Consider the following 17,656-nt stretch of genomic DNA (forward strand, 5'->3'; position numbering starts at 1 on the left):
CCATATACACATTCTCACATAAGTTGTCATTAAGGAATACAGTTTTGATATCTATCTAATGTAGCTCTAAGTCATAATAAGCAAAAGGTGGTATGATAATTTTTAGTGAATCTTTCTTTGAGACGGGAGAGAACATATCAATATAGTCTATGCTCTCTCTCTTGAGAAAACCCTTTTGCGACAAGCCTTGCCTTAAATCTTTTAATATTTCCATATTAGTTTAGTAGATCCATTTATAATCCACTGTCATGACTCAATCAGGAATTTCTATTAGATCTCAAATATTATTAATACACATAAACTCCATTTCATCTTCTATGGTCTCAAACCACTCAGATGAATGCTCACGTACTAATCACTGGTTCTTTAAAAGAGATGGGATCATCTACCTTCCCTATATTATTTATGATTTCATTCATGTATAGGACACATCACTTGGAATGACATATCTTTTTGTCTCACTTTGATGTACATAAGGGTTCATTAGTTATAAAAAAGACTAGTCCGTGTGAGGCTCATTATTTGTGTGAGGCTCATTATTAGGCATCGTACTAGTAATCCTAGAATTCTCAATATGATGTATAACAATTGAAGGGAAGGATTAATATTCTAATGCATTATCGGTAATGGTATATAAACCCAATTTTCCTTAATTGTGATTTTCCTTGCCTCAAAGCTCCCACAAACATCAACATTCTCTAAATTTTTTGCATGCCTCATTTCTACAATTTTAGGGGTACGTGTTGGACAATAGAAGCAATAGCCTTTGTATTTTTCATGATATCCAATAAAATGGTAACTAACAGTCTTATGGTCTAATTCCCACATGTATGGATTAAAAATCTAGCTTCAGTAGGGCAACCCCACACATAAAATATTTTAAGCTCAGTTTCCTCATGGTCAATAATTAATGAGGTGTCTTAGGTACTGATTTACTAGGAGTCCGATTAAGTATATGTACGACTATCTTTAATGTTTCTATCCACAAATTAACTGGCAAACTGAAATTACTCATTATGCTTTGTACAATATATATAAGTGTACAATTGCATCTTTCAACTATTCAATTTTACTGAGGTTCATCAGGTGTTGAATATTAGGCAATTATGCAATTTTCTTGAAGGAAGAAAGCAAATGATCTAGTAATTTATCCATAAAGGCATGTCTTTCATAATATTCTTCTCCTCGACCTAATCTCACTCCCTTAGTTCTTAAATTATTCTGATTGTCTTGTGAAGATTCTCTGGCTCTCCCTTGCATTACCTCGTGAAGAGATGATGAATCGAAGTTGGATTAGGGAGACGGAGCCAGCCAAGAAGACCACTGGGGGCATCATCTTTGCACGACGAGGTCAACAATACAGATGACCAGTCAAGAACAACAATTTTTCATAGGTTTCGTGAAATTTTGTCAGGGTCGCATGACCTCGATGGCAAAGGCTAGCTTAGCCACTGAGTTGGATTCCCGTGTTGCTGCTGTTGTGCGGCAGCAAGGTGACGAACTGCTCTTACTCTTAGGGATTACACATGAACACTTAATGATAGCTTAATCTCATAATTAATTATGTTGCACTTAGAAATATGGGTTAACTTAGCTAAAGATTAACTATAAGGGTCTAACACTCACATGACCACTTAGCGTCTCTCCGTCCGTATCACGCCGAGCTAAGCACACGTTAGCGTGCACATGGCATGACCTCTCCGCATGCCGAGCGTAGACACAACGAAGGCACACCAGTTTGCTAGTGCGTGCACACAGGGTGTCAGTATTGTGCGCGTAGAAGAATCGTATCTGCGCGCCGCTGTTTTTCGGCCACCATTTACCGTCGGCGCGGGGCTTGACGTAGAAGCGGACGCCGAGGTCTCTCGACGCACGGTACGTCGTCAGCGGGCGTCGGCACGCAGCAGGCCCGGGCCGGGCGGGCGTCGGGGCTTGCATTGGCTCGTCCTCGCGATCGCCAATGGGGTGGCGCGCGCATGCCTCGGCGCGGGCGGCCTTGGACACGTCGGCGGGGGGTTGCACCACACCCGGCATGGACGAGCGCGAGGCAGCGACAGGCAGAGACGGCTTTAGGCTGGCTGGTCCTGCTGGCAGCGCGCGCGCGGTGGGGGCGGTGGCAGCATGCATGCATGCATGCATGCACCACACCGGCCGGCCATTACCTGTCGTCTGTCGATCCCTTCCTCGGTCCTCGCATGATAGAGACAGCATGGAATCGAGAGAAGGGAGCACGGACAGATGCATGGACAGGTCCACCGTGTACTCCGCGCTCATCTTGCATCGGCCCTTCTGCCAGCTAGACTCTCATCGGCTCCTTCGTTGATTGCCAAAACAGATTCTTCATTCGTGTCGTATGGGGCTATCGGGCTAGGTCGCTAGGATGGTGAAAACCGGTGATCACGTCACATTGGTCTCAATAATGACATCACGTCTAAAATCTATATGAACCGAACACTTTATTTCCGCGCTATTTGCTGTGAATTTTCTATAATGAAAGCATACCTAGACAAGCTGCGTGGAAAATCAAACACGATATTTATGTGCAACTTGTTTAGGTATATATGCTTTCTTTTTTGAAAAGAATGTACACTTGAAAACTCTACTGGTAGCATACAGGAGCAGCAGCTAGACGCCCCTACGGTCGTAGGTTGGTACAGGTTTCGATCCGGTTTGCGCCCAGGGGTTTGGACCGTAGACACGTGTAGTGCTTGGAGCTGTGGGCCTGTACCTGTATGGCAAGGACGACCCATGCATCCAAAACAGGTCACTAGCTGTTGACCTCATTCACACTCACCGTCTCGACGATCTTTTAAATTAGTTGCACGTGCCTGTCAAGTGATGAGGCCTAGCTTGAACATTAGACATGAATGCATGACATGGTTAAAAAATCTTGCAGGAAATAAGCAAATCTTTCAACTCCACCTTTGCAAAGGGGGAATGAAACGTGAGGGATGGTAGCGCGTAGCGGTTATCGGTCAAAACTAGTGAGGAAAGTATCCAAGAGGCGTGCTGTGGACTATGCATAATTTTTTTTAAATGAATCGGTAGGAAAGTTATCTATTGTATTAATAAAATGATAAGTTTGACAGGCTAATTTGATTGGTTAATTAAGAGAAAACAAAGCATACAATCATAAACACAATGAACAAACTATCTAGCTAAACTAGGCTAAAAAACTGCAAAAAAACAACTCAACAACCACGTCACGGACCATCTACCTAGATAAACTAGGCTATAGATGGTTAATAATACCGCAGAACAGACCAAATGCGGACCCAAGCCGAAAGGAACTTCCAGGTGACACCTCGAAGGAAGGCGCAACAACAAAGGCGACATTGTCACACATTCAGAAAACCAGAAGTAGATTTTCACCAGGAGAACGTCCTGTAGTAAACAGAAAACACCATAACGCCAACTCCAAAGAGGGAACAACTCTTGAGGGCATCACCGGCGCCAACATCGTCAGGAAGATGAACAGGGCTTTTTCCTAGTGCTCCTGCACTCAACCATGTCGAAGGGGGAAACACGGTTGTGCCACAAGCACATCGTAGCCGCCGGTAATGTGCCGGCAATGATGCAGTTGCCAGTCTCTTGAGCATACACAATACACAAAGCTATCTCCAAGTCACAGAAGCTCCCCGTGGGCCTAATGTGGGGGAAGAGACAGATCTGGCAAGGGGAGGATCCCATAAGACGTACAAGAGGCCACGACGATGACGAGCACCACGAGAAGAGGACTAGAGCGTCATTGTCACCAAACTAACCAAAACACTTGTCCCAAGCCAAAGGTTTCATGGAGGAAGTTGACTCCTCGCACACACGCTGCCCACAGAGTCATCACCAAGCCATCTAGCACCTCGCAGGCTAGATCGGGGTGAAGAGACCAATCTGGCAAGGAGAGGAGCCAGAGCAGTCTAGGGAGACTCAAATGGCGGCGAGTGCAACAAGAGCCCAATCAGTAGGCCACCTCACTAGATCTGCACCTCAACAACCAAAAGCTGCCTGTAGACCACCGGATCTGCGCCTCAACCACATAGAGCCAACCGCCGCTAAGTGGATCTAGTCGACCACCTCAAAAATATAGCAAATCACCATTGCATGAATTCTAGTGGTGGACCATGAACATCCAGCCACCACCACGAAGAAGTCAACCGCCCATGTGTGCCGTAGCGCATACCCCAAAGGTGGTGCGTAGAACCGGCCACCACCTCGAAGGAGCCGGCCGCCCTTGCGCCAATCTAGTTGACACCGAGATGAAGAGGATCTGGCCACTACTCAATCGCTGCCACCAGATCCATGGAGCGAAGAAAGGAAGAAAGATAAGGAGATGAAAGGGATGGTGGGAGGGGAAGGAGGCTGTGACGGAGGCTGCATGGCTCCGTCATAGGCTGCCGCTATCACCATCGTCAGTCGGCAATGGCGATAACAGTCGCGCCAAATGGATTGACGGGGTAGGGGCAACAAGGTTGTGTCGTCCCTGAGTCGCCCTAGCGAGCAATGCGAGGACCTGCTTTTCTAATTAAGGTCTTGGCATGCTATAAAGTTAATATCATATCATGTGGCGCAAGCCCATCTAGAGCAAAGAGATGACAACGAGAGCACATTATGTATAGCATGGAGGAGCTCTCGCTCTCCCTTGGTGGTACCAAGAATGGCGCAGCAAGACAACAATGCTAGGGGATTAGTCGTGGCCTTGTAGGAGTAACACTACGTGCCGTGTTGTTCCTCGATACGTAGTTTTTTATTCTAATTTATTTTAGTATTTTAGTATTAACCATAGCCAAACTATAATTTTAAAAACTAACCCTTTTAGTCGCGTCAGTAGCTGTGGCACGACAAATAACTAATGTCGCATCACTATTAAAAAAAGTCCATACTTGTCATGCAATCCAAGGATGTTATAGAGCTATCTTTTCACTCCAGCCGGGATGATGTGACATGAAATATGTCATGTTATGTTTTTTCTTAGTATGACCACGTTGTCTTATCATGCCACCTAAGAGGATTAATTCCTAAAAATATGGTTTAGAAGAGGTTGGTATTAGAATATTAGAATAAAAAAATTAAAATAAAAAATCTCCTATGTGTACGGTGAAAGGGGAATTGAGAGACGCGTGAAACACCATTTGCAAATTGACCAAATTAAAAGTACCACCGTGCAATAGGATGCTTTCCGGCTGTTTTTTATATTTGGTGAACGATATGGCGGTCATACATATGACTTGAAAATGGGCCCTGTTGACAAAATAGGCAATATATAGAATTTATATTATAAAAATTGTCAATATATGGAACTTATATTATAAAAATAGAAAATAAATTATCGTATTTATAAATATAGCATGTGTATGCAGCACCTTATTCATAAAAAATAGGTTTTTAATATACTGCGCACCGAAAAAAATGTTTTTGGCACCTCATATGCTGAATACGATGCACAATGTCGTATTGGGTACATGAGGTGCCGAAAACACCTAGTCCCGTGTGCTCGTATCTTGTCGTGTATAGCTTTCAGCTCCGTGTATTTCGCATGCAACGTGGCCCTGCTGCTTTCGACTATGTCTTTCGCATGCTGCTGCTTTCCACGGTATAAAATGAGAGCAGACATTGAGGAGGAGCAACGCGAGGCGAGAAGTAGCGGCACAAGGAGAGGAGGAGCAGGAGCATGGGGAGAGGAGGAGCAAAAGGAGAGGAGCAATGCGAAGAGCAGCAGAGCGAGATGAACACTTCTAGAATGCTCCCTTTAGTTATAGTAAGTATTTAGATTATGTATTTAATTAATACTTAGATTAGTAGTAGTAATCAGAGTAAGTAGATTGTTTAATCCATTCAGTTACATTTATTTAATTATATTAAGTTGATAAATTAGAGTACTTAGATTATTTGCTAAGTTTGATTACATGAATTTGATTAGTCAGTATAATTAGACTATTTACTTAGTTTAATAACATGGATGCAGTAGTTCCGGTATAGATGGAGCTGGAGTGAACCCTTCTGAAGTAGATGCAGGGTGTATGGATGATGAAGCCGGTGGTAGCGGGGATGAAAAAGCTGCTGATAACGATGACCCAGTGCTGGCGATCCAATACTTTCGTGGTGTTGGGCTACTGGATTATACCGTCATTGAGTATGACACCTTAATTAACTGTGGATACCAGAATAGCGACATCCAGGTCGAACAACGGTTTCATAACAGGGATGAGGTCATCCACTTTATTAGCACCTATGTTGTAATCATAAGAAGAGAGCATAAGTGCGCTCAGTCTAACCTTACATAGTATGAGATCAGGTGTATCAAGCACCCGAATTATCCTTACTTCGTATGAGCATATAATCCAAAACATGAGAACTATTTTGTGATAAGTAGACACACTCTATATACAGCGAAGAGGCTGTTAGGAATGTGAGTCGTGCCGTTGATGTGAGGTTCATAGCCCAACTCCACATCACCCTTGTTAGCGTGGTCATATGTTTGTCGTCAAAATCGATTATTGTAACACCCTGATTTTCAAATTTATCAATTTCTTAAAATTTTCCTAGAATTAATTAGGATTTAGACAAATAGAATAGGATCAAACCTATTTTCTAAAACCAAATCTATTTTTGACTTAGGATATATTTTGTTTGAATGCATTCATGCTAGAAATAGGAATGTAGGGTTTATTTGGTTTTTGTTGGCTTTTATACGGAATTGTTTTGCTTTAGAATAGCAATAGAAAAGGAAAATAGAAGTAGAATATAAAAGGGAAAACCCCAAAACCTAAGCCTAACCTGGCCCAAACCTCTCTCCCTCCCTCCCCTCTCTCTCCAGCCCAACCCGCTAGCCAGCCCAACCTTCTCTCCTCTCCTCCCTTTCCCTTCTCGCCTGGGCCGCGCTTGAGCTGGCCCACTCCCTAGCCCAGCTCGCCTCTACGCCAGCCCGCTCAGTCGCCTTTCGAACGTGCCCTGGCTGTTTCCACCTTCTTCTCCGCGCCCGTCTTCTCCATCTCTGAAACGACCACCGCCGCTGAGTCCGATTCAAAATCTGGCGCTTCCTAAGAGTCCCAAGATGTCCCGAGCCCTCCTCTGCCCGCCTATATAAGTGCCCATGACCCTATCTAAGTTTTCCCATCGCCAAGTCATCGAGATCGATCTCGTCGTCACCATAGTCGTCGTCGCCTCGGTGAAGCTTGCCGTCGCGCCGCTCCGGTACCCTCTAGCTTTAGTCGAGCCCACCATCAGAGCCACTCGCGACCGCCGAAGCTTCTCCCTCCTTTGCCTTGGTTCCCCGACTGCCGGAGACCTCTTCCCATCGAGTTCCCGAGTGCCCCGTAGCCTTCATCATCGCCGACGCACCTTCGGTGTAGCACTGCTCTCGGTAAGCCTCAAAACGGACTCCCCTTGCTCTCCTCTTCATTTGCCGTTGCTCGCTGTCAAGATCCAACACCAGCAATGAGGTTTGCGTCGTTCTCCAGTCGTGCGCCACCGTTCGTGCCCTTGGAGCCGCCGTCTCGTTCCCCTCTGACCGCCTCCCTTATTCTGAGCCGTTAGATCTATCATGTGTGGTGCCGATTAGATACACCTTTACCCCTTCAGCCACCAATCAAACATCGCCACGTGTCATCACTTATCCCAGTCAGCGCCCCTTGCCTCGTCACCTACCACGTCACCAGCCACCTCCATGCCACATTAGTTGTTTTTCAATATAAAAATAATTCTAAATATTCTAGTAATTAGTAATTTTGCAAATAGACCCTTGAACTTCTCTGTTCTCATATAAAAGTCCATGCTTTATACACTTTGGTCCCTAATATTTTCTATAATTACAAATATGTCTCTCTATTTTTACAAAAAGGTCCCTAAACTTTTTATTTATTTCAAACTAAGTCCTTTTCTTTTTCAGATTAAATCTAAAACTCGTTTTTAGCGTAACTTTATCGTCTTAGCTCCGTTTTAAACGATTTATGTGCTGTTTGATTCATTTTTCAAAGTCGTATCTTTTTAGATAGGTTTTGTCTTGTTGTTCTTCTGTTTTGTATACTATTCTTAGTATGTTTGTTTGTATGCTTTGCTGATAATCGTGCGATTAGACAACAACACTTCGAATCTTTTCGATGGATTTCAAGATCAAGATTTTGACAATACTGAGCAGCATTGGGTAAAAGGTAAGTGTCCTTGATCATCTTGAAACTATATTTTAAATATTTTATTTTACAAAATTGCATATGATGACTATCAACTTGATGGGTAATCTGCTTTGTTAGAGTTTAGCTAATTCTTTCTTTATATTCCTTGAATCCTAAGTGGTAGTTAATATGGGTCTTTTGGGTAAAATTGCTTAGTCATACTGTCGGAATATTGGGAGGTGTCATATACATGTTTAGTGGATATATGCAATGGTGATGATGAACTCGTATTAGTAATATGAAACCTTAGGACTTGGACAAGGAGCTGGTTTGATAATAGTGGTTCATGTGATGGGTTTGTGGATACGCTCGAAGAAAAGGTGTTAGGTTTTGTTGGTATTTTTTTGTTGGATAGTCCTTTCCTAAGTTTCACATATAAGCACCAGTTCGTGGAGTGACAATCCAAAAAATATCATTCAAACACGAGGTCGATATGGGTAAAGCTTAGCATTTCAGTTAGACACCTGGCTCGCATTCGTTGGGATACCAGGACCTAATTGATGGACCATGCTTCGTAGTGATTTTCTAGTGGTACACCACTGGTGTGTGTTAAGTATCTTGCAAACACGACAATATGGGTATCACGACTCATGGCTAAAAGTTGGACAACCTCTGCAGAGTGTAAAATTGCTATAACGGCCGTGCCCACGGTTATAGGAGACTTCGATTCTTACATGATTAGTTGGCCATGATAATGATTTGGCTATATGTTGGTGATACGGGTGATGGTTGGATGGTTATGGTTTGTATGATGGTTAGCCTTGGGTAATGTCTAGTTGTTGGATTGTTAAATTATATTCACTTAATAACTATTTAATGCTTTTGAATTACATTACTGTTTTCTTTACTCGCATCTACACAAATATATCATGTTTTAGTCTATTCTTGTTGTAAGCCTACATATTATTATCTTTCTCACACTTGCTGAGTATTCCATATGCTCACCCTTGCTATCTCCCACATTACATATGTTGCTCAGTGAAAGACTTTCAAGACGACGACCTGGTGTACTAGGAGCGTGTCTTCCAATCGGTGCTTGTGGAGCTGCTTGGTCGCCGATGCTTCTATTTCCCTGTCGTCGTTTAGTTGATGTCGTTTAGCTAATAGGTTGTTTAGGTGAAGTCTTTAATGTAAGAGTTAAACGGTTGTAAGTTAAAAGTATTACTTTTGTTATTTGACCTGTGAAGTCCTTATGTGCGTTGAACTTCCTAGGCACACATAAGTCGTACTTGGTTTTGTCTGTTAAAACTGGGTCTTATCCATTAAAATTGGGTGTGACAATTATGTTAGCGATGATAGAGGATGCAAATAATAAGATCATTTCTCTCGCCTTTGCAATGGTTGAGTGTGAGAATAATGATAGTTGGTTGTGGTTTCTTCACATTGGTGAGGACACATGTCGTGGGCAATAGGGAATGAGTTTGCATCATCTTAGACCACAATAAGGGCCTTATGCATGCGTTGGATGTGCTACATGATCGATGTATTGATGAGCACATGACTTCTAAAGATGTGTTTGTTCAAAATAGGAAGAAACTACAAAGCGATCGATGGGCCTAAGTAGGTACTTTATCCCTGAGCACGATGCACGGATCTTGTAAGGCCTAGAGCCATGAGGCTGCAATATGACATGGATGCAGTAGATATTTTTTACGACCTATGCAAGTGCAAAATTTACAAACAACATGGCAACAACAGGAGGACTTGTCCAACCCGGGAATAAACTATCAGTTCACTATCGTATTATATTGTATTAGAGTTGTTGCAATTTAGTTTATCCTTTATGAAGTTATTCGTATACATAGTTTGTATTTTAAATTGTTATTCACATATTAGTTGTACTACCTATTTTGTAATATATCGTATGGTACTGATATCACAGATGATGTTTTTTTATTGAACCATGATGCTTAAAATCATTGTCATGGCTCATGGTGGTCTTCCCGAGCTTCTTCAGCAATGGTACGATGACAACCAAATCCAAGCCATGTCAAATTGCATGTAAGACCCTTCTGTTCTACACTAATCGCTCTGCTTCAACATGTAACAACCGATGACCTTAGGACCCTCTTGCACGAGTGACGCTAAAGGTATCTCAAGGTGTGCGAACTAGTCGATCATCCTTATGTGCTAGGTATCTTTAGGAGTCAAAGAAAGATAGTGATATTGCCCGACCAGTATGCATCTTACATTTAGGTTTATTATTTTCTATTTGGTTACCCTACTTACCTTTTTTCCATTGATTCAAATGCTCGTCTTTTGTGTTAGGCATTCCAGGAAGACGCAAAGTTGATCAACAAAAATATCCCAAACTTCTTGGTGATGTATATGCTATTTGGCGGGGGTGTGATATCTGGTTTGCGTAGAAGATGATGAAGATCGGCGAACCTAAGAGGTACGGGAGCACCCTCTACTATTCAACCAAAAAATAATGAGAACAATGAGAATGATGATTTCATACCACCAATGTCTCGACGTTCCAGCAGCAATACACGAGAAGATTCAAGGAATAATGCAAGAGGATATTCACACACCACATCGAGATGACGTACAACTAATAATAAAATGGGACGTGCTCCGATCGTGATAGCTCAAGACGATGACGACGACGACGATTTCATGCCATAATGACCCCTCTCTCCGAGACATCCATCTCTGGGACCTTGAAGATGATGGTGGATTTGCTTATACCTATCCTTACAACTTTCTATCACCACATTGGAGACTACAACTATCTTACCCTAATAGCATTGACTGTCACAACTCGTATTCTTCCGCTAATTTATGTTGCCACTTTCCACTGCCATCTTGAAATGATCTAGCTATTCAACAGCTATGCACTATGCATATGATGGTATTGTTTGTGACTTAAGCAATCTCTTCCAATCTTTTTCTCATTTGACATCAACTTTGGGCAAAAGCACGATCAGAACGCGATGCAATTGGATCAAGACACGGGGAGCAGGTCCTGTATTCGGCATATGGTGTGCCGAATATGACATTGTTGCCCGTATACGACATGCCATGTGCCACATATAGGGCATCTAGGCATATTCGACACACTGTGTGATGAAAACTATTTGTCCTATATGTTTTCAACACATCGTGTGCCGAAAACTTGATTTTGACATATGATGTATGGAATAATCTTGCTATATTTATAAATATAATATTATATTATCTATTTTTATAAATATGCTTTAGTATGTTGCTTATTTTTTTATTTTTGCCCTTAAAAATGGGAAAGGGGGAAATATGCATGCTACACAATTTTAAAAATAGGAAGAAGTCTATTTTACTCCTCCAAACTATGTTGTTAATCTGGATAATCCCCTAAACTATTAAACTGTCCATTTTACTCCCCCGAACTATCAATACTGGATCACTTTACCCCTTGCAGTGGTTTTGTACCCGGTTTTGCACACGTGGTTGCCACATCACCATGTGGGGCCCAACTATTAGTCTCACCACATCATCGTTGGTCTCCACGATTGCGGTCCGACGGCACGGCCAGCCCGACGGACACGACAGGCACGGGCGGCCCATCAGCCCAGCGGGCCCGATAAAATAAAAACAATAGCTAAAAAATTAAAAACATATAGAAAATAGATAAAAAATATGATAAAAATGTAGAAAATAGATAAAAATAGCTACAAAATTAAAAAATATATAGAAAATAGAAAATAGCCGAACCTATACGTACTGGACCGGATTGTGTCTAGCTGGACCGTGCCCGTGCTGGCCCGTGGCCTCGTGCCGTGCCGTGCCTGAGCCATGCCTATAGTATCGTGCTTTGAACCAACCCAGTAGACACGACCCATTTGAACATCTTTAGATATATATACTCCGCCTTACTAGAATGGCACCTGTGGGAACCGGCGACTGGATCCAACTCTAAGACTAAGGCCAACCGTTTTCCTTTGGGAACGAAAATCCCGTTGTGAAGGAATTTTCGTTCCCTTCAGCGTTTCAACAGTTTCTCTTCACGGTTCTCGTCACGAAGGGATTCCCAAGTTCATTCCCTCCAGAACGGGATTCTCTCTCTTTTCACTTAGCGATTTCCCTCGAAGGAAAGCTGTTGGAGATGAGAAAAAATAAATAGAATGAGAACGGATGAAAGAATTGAAAAAAGAACGAAATGAAAGAAATATAGTTAGAGATGCTCTAACAAGCTGACCAGCTACGCTACACCATTGGAAAAACAAGTAGGTTGAATAAAAAACTGTCCAATGAGGTGCTTCTCCGCCTTTGTTTCCCTTCTCAATGATTATATGGGCGGGCATTCATATGACCTGAATTTTCAAGCTACCTAGCGTTCCTTTAGGCGTGAAATTACAGTATCCTATCAGAGTGCACTGATATTAGCGAAAAAAATCTCAATTATTAGTAATTTAGTTTTATTTCTCGTGTACCATTTAATTTCAAACATCTACACTATTTATATTTAGACAAATATACACTCTACTCATTGGAGCTCTAGCTTCGTCACAGCCCATCCTTAACTCCCTGCAACTTAATTAAACTCTCGAAAAACCGAATATTGGGGAGTCACAAGGTGTTTTAAGTTCATCCTCGATATGGTCGATCATCCTCGATATGGTCGATCATTGACTCATACATATGACCTGAAATATGAAACGTTCCCTTGTATCCTTTGCGACTCAAACACGCTACACACTTGATGACTTGAATAGACTTTTGGAAATCGAATATTGTTTTTAATATCCAACGACACAACTGGGAATAAGTTAATGTATATACCCCTAGCTCACTGATTGCTAGATTGACTGACTCCACCACTATAATTAACAATTGATAAGCCCGTCATCTCACTAATTAGTTTCGTGTTGTGTCCAATCATGCACATTTGTGACACCATGCCAATAGAATATTATGCAGAGAGAATCAAATTTAGTGCGAAAAACTGCAAAACCTACCCGTTTGTCACACCTACAAGGAAGCATTAACAACACAGAGTCCTTCCGATACGCTGTGTTAGAATTTGGTTTATCAAGAGTTCTAATTTTGAAAATTCCAAAGCTTTTTCTTTTTCTATTTGTTTTAGCCATAAGTGATAATTAATGAGATTACTTATTGTTTATTTCAGTGGATTTTAGTATTGTGTATGACAGTTTATTAAGCGGTTAGTAGTGATGTTTATGGCTGTTTATTAAGAATTATTTAAACCAGTATTAGAAACTTACTGCTGCCTATATAGGACAGCCATGGAGCTCTAGTTTTGGCACACGAGAGCACATAGAGTGTCCTCGGAGTGAGCGCGATGGACGTGATAGCGGTGGTGGCTGGCGTGCCTCGTCTGCTGTTGTTGCTGCTCTTGTGCCCACTGGTGGCAGCGCTACACATCCAGGTGTCAGAGTCCGCGCGTGTATGTGCTGATATCGGTCATTGAGTCAGGGGGCATGAACCGTGTTGTCGTGGTTCTACGCTGCTAATGTGCACCCGGGCGTATGGAGGGTGTTCTTGGCGTGCGCTCGGAGGCACGTGGTGCTCACTGACATGTCAAGGGTCATGGTCGAGCCGTTCCTCAGGGAGTGCCTCGACACCACCATTGGTGCCGTCACGGGCATCAAGCTCGCCACATGGCGTGGGCGTGCCATGGGCTTTGTGGACGCACTCTGGGGCATGCTCATGGGATGTCACAAGGCTGAGACGCTGCGAGAGATCTTCGCCGCCAATGGTGACATGCTCGACATCGGCCTCATGGATAGCCGATCCAACTACCCCTTCATTACCATGTGCAAGTTCTAGAGATATCCAGGCTTGCAAAGCTTTTTGTTGGAATATGTGCCAAATATGTGTATATGGTAGGTTATAGATAGACTTGAGTTGTAATTAGGTGAGATTAGGATTAGAGTTGTAGTCGAAATTCTAATTTTGGGCCTTTAAATAGAAGGCATCACCGTTGTAACCAAAAGGCAAGACTGAAACAGTTGGGGAGGAGTGCCCGTAGTCATGCCCCGAGGATGTAGGCAACTTACCAGAACCTCGTTAAAAAACATCGCGTCTTGTGTGTTGATCTTGTGCTTGGCTTAATGATCCTGGTGATGTTTCCGCTAAAATCCTAATAAATGGTATCAAAGCCATGAAAAAAGATCAAGGGAAGACACGAGGATATGTTCCACACCGTGCAAGGCTTGCACGGGTCCGGGGAAGGATGGCGCAAGGTAGAGCATGGCGGTGATCGACGACTCGATCGGTTGATTCGGACACTTTGAGCGTGGCGGCTTGAACCGTCCGATGGGCTGTATCAACGGGGATCCATCCATACGTGGAGATCGGGTTGATGGCGGCTGAGGGCTGCTGTTCGATAGGGGTCGGTCAGACGTGACGGCCAGGTTTGATGGTGCGGCTGAAAGACATCGTGGACAAGGCGGCGGTTTCGACTCACGGTCTGATTGACGGGCGGTCAATCCAGATTGGAGCAGCTGTTGTTGGCTTAAGGTGGAGCAGCGACGGCGATGGAGAAAGCCATGGTGGACTTCGAAGGTTGTTGGAAGTGTTGAGAGTTGCGACGCGATGGCGCGAAGTGTCCAACATCGTGCGGTCGGGGGGTGAGGACGGCCAGGTGATGTGCGGTGCTCTGCAAGTCTGCATGCTATACGTGCGTTTGGGTGTCCATCACAGTCAACTTGTACTATGGCTACTTGGCCGGACGCGATGTGTGATGGCAGGTTACGCGGAGGCGAGGCCGTGCAGATCGCGTGTGGCTGCGAGCCGATAGAAATACGGAGTCGGATACGGAAGCCTGTCTTGCATTTGAGTTGCATGGGCTTAGGTGATGTGCGTGTTCTAGCAAAGCATGCATGCATATGGGATTAAAATATTGCATGGGCTTAGGTGATGTGCGTGTTCTAGCAAAGCATGCTTGCATATGGGATTAAAATATTGCATGGTGATTCGGCTGGAGTTTGCATGCGGCTTTGGATAAAGCCTGGGCGGCCGTGCCTCTTGAGTCCCGTCCGATGGTCACGAGGTTCAAGATCCACTGTGGCTACATGCAGGTGTCAAGGAGCATCGGTTTAGGAGTTTTATGCTGACAGTAGGAGATCGAGATCGAATCAGTGGAGTCTTTTTTTCTTTCACGTGATGTGTTCGACCGGGAGAAGCTGCTCGATTTGGATCATGAATAGACAGGAGACCGAGCTGTTGGATTTTGCCATGTCAGATAGGAAAGCTTCAGTGGCTGGGCAATAGAAGGAGCCGAGGGCTACGACAACAGGACAGAACACAGCGAAGAGAAAGAAACAACCGAAGGAGGAGTTCACGGGATTGCGGGAAAATTTCAATTGTGTTGTTCGTGAACCGTTGCTTGTGACGGTTGACGGTGAATGGCGGGCAGCGATCGAGCGGGTTGGCTTCGTCGTGTGCAAGCGGCGTGGTTGTCGACGGGGCTTGAGAGCGGTGGATCGGTCACAGACGGTGTACGAGGCGGCGTACGCGTAGTTTGGCGTGTGCGTAGCGGTGCGTCCAGGCGGGGCGCAGGTACAAGCGTGCGGAGGCGTGTTCAGCACACATGAGGTACACGTGAGCGGGATTCAGCGGTCTGCAGCAATAGGCAGATGGTGTCGATGGAATCCAAATTCGAGGTGATGAGATTTGATGGGATTGGTAACTTCGGGCTTTAGCAGATAAGAGTCAAGGACTTGCTGGTGCAACAGGAGATCCTGAAGGCTCTTAGCGACAAGAAGCCAGTCATGGTAGATGATGACAAGTGGGAAGAGATGCAAGCACAAGCGGCAGCGACAATAAGGTTGTGTCTCTCCGATCAGATCATGTACCATATGATGGATGAAACATCACCTAAGAAGATTTGGGATAAATTGGATGATCAATTCATGTCCAAGGTATTGACTCGGAAGCTGTATCTGAAGCAAAAATTGTATGGGCTAAAGATGCAGGAGGGGTCGGATTTTGCTGAGCACGTAAACATCTTTAATCAAGTTGTCGCTGATCTTGTGAAGGTGGAGGTGACAATTGATGATGAAGACAAGGCGATTATTCTTCTGTGTTCCTTGCCAAGGTCTTATGAGCACTTGATCACAACACTGACGTATGGCAAAGAGGTAGTCAAAGTAGATGATATTCTTGCGGTGTTGTTTGCTCATGAACAAAGGAGGAAGAATAATGCCGGTGAGAGTTCATCTGGAGATGCTTTTTTGGTCAAAGGTGATTGAGGCAGTGAGACTGACAAGAAAAAGAAAAAGAAGGGGCCACAATGCTATGAATGCAAGGATTGAGGACATGTAAGGAAAGATTGTACAGAACTGAAGAAGGGCGTGACAAATATTGTGGTTTCCAAGAAAGATGACTTGGATAGTGATGGTGATCTTCTCGTGCTATCAAGTGAAAAGTCTTGTGGTGAAGCATGGTTGTTAGATTCGGCAAGTTCATATCATGCAACAACAAACAAGGAGTGGTTCTCTTCATACTCTGAAGGTGATTTTAGTCTTACTCGCTTGGGAGATGACACGGGTTACCGTGTTATGGGAGTCGGCAATATCAAACTGAAAATGTATGGTGGACAAGAAGTGCTACTTGAGGGTGTGCGGTATGTGCCGGGACTTAGGAAGAATCTAATATCGCTTGGATTTCTGCATGGAGAAGGTTGGCTGTATCAGGCGATGTCAGATAAGAAGACATTGAATGTGATGCAGGATGGTAAGACTGTGATGATAGGTGAGAAGACAGAAAGTCATTAGTACAAGCTGAAAGGTGAAGTCATGGAGGTAGGAGCTGCAAATTTTGTGGAACACGTTCCTGGTGGCAAGGCATCCTTATACGACTATTTAGGATGAGCAGCGGAGATAGACGGCTCAAGTCTAGGTACATGGAGGTTCACACATGGCGGATTCAAGTTGGCGTGCATATTCGCCAAGGTGGAGCTTGTTGGAATATATGTTGAATATGTATACATGGTAGGTTACAGATAGACTTGAATTATAATTAGGTGGGACTCGGATTAGAGTTGTAGTCGAACTCCTAATTCCGGACCTTTAAATAGAAGGCACCACTGTTGTAACCAAAAAGCAAGACTGAAACAGTTGGGAAGGAGCGTTCGTAGTCATGCTCCGAGGATGTAGGCAACTTGGCCAAACCTCGTTAAAAAATATCGTGTCTTGTGTGTTGATCTTGTGCTTGGCTTGATGATCCTGATGATGCTTCCGGTAAAATCCTAACACTTTTTGTGAGGCAACAAGGCTACAAACAAATCAATCATATTCATCTTTTTCTCCTTGGAATTGATGTGTTTTGTGTTGAGCTGCTGAACCTCGTCAACCCTATCCTTGGCGTGCACTAAGGTTGATGGTGTGCGATATCTTCGGACCATTGGCATTGTGAAGCCTGCACGAGGAGTGATAATAAGATTTTTGGACAACACAACTGCTGGATCGCTCATGTATTGCCACTTCGACTACATCCTCGACTTCGACTACTTACTCAACTTTGACTAGGTCCAAGGAGATGCTTCC

Source organism: Phragmites australis, chromosome 9 (genome assembly GCF_958298935.1).
Source record: "Phragmites australis chromosome 9, lpPhrAust1.1, whole genome shotgun sequence".
Lineage (NCBI taxonomy): Eukaryota > Viridiplantae > Streptophyta > Magnoliopsida > Poales > Poaceae > Phragmites > Phragmites australis.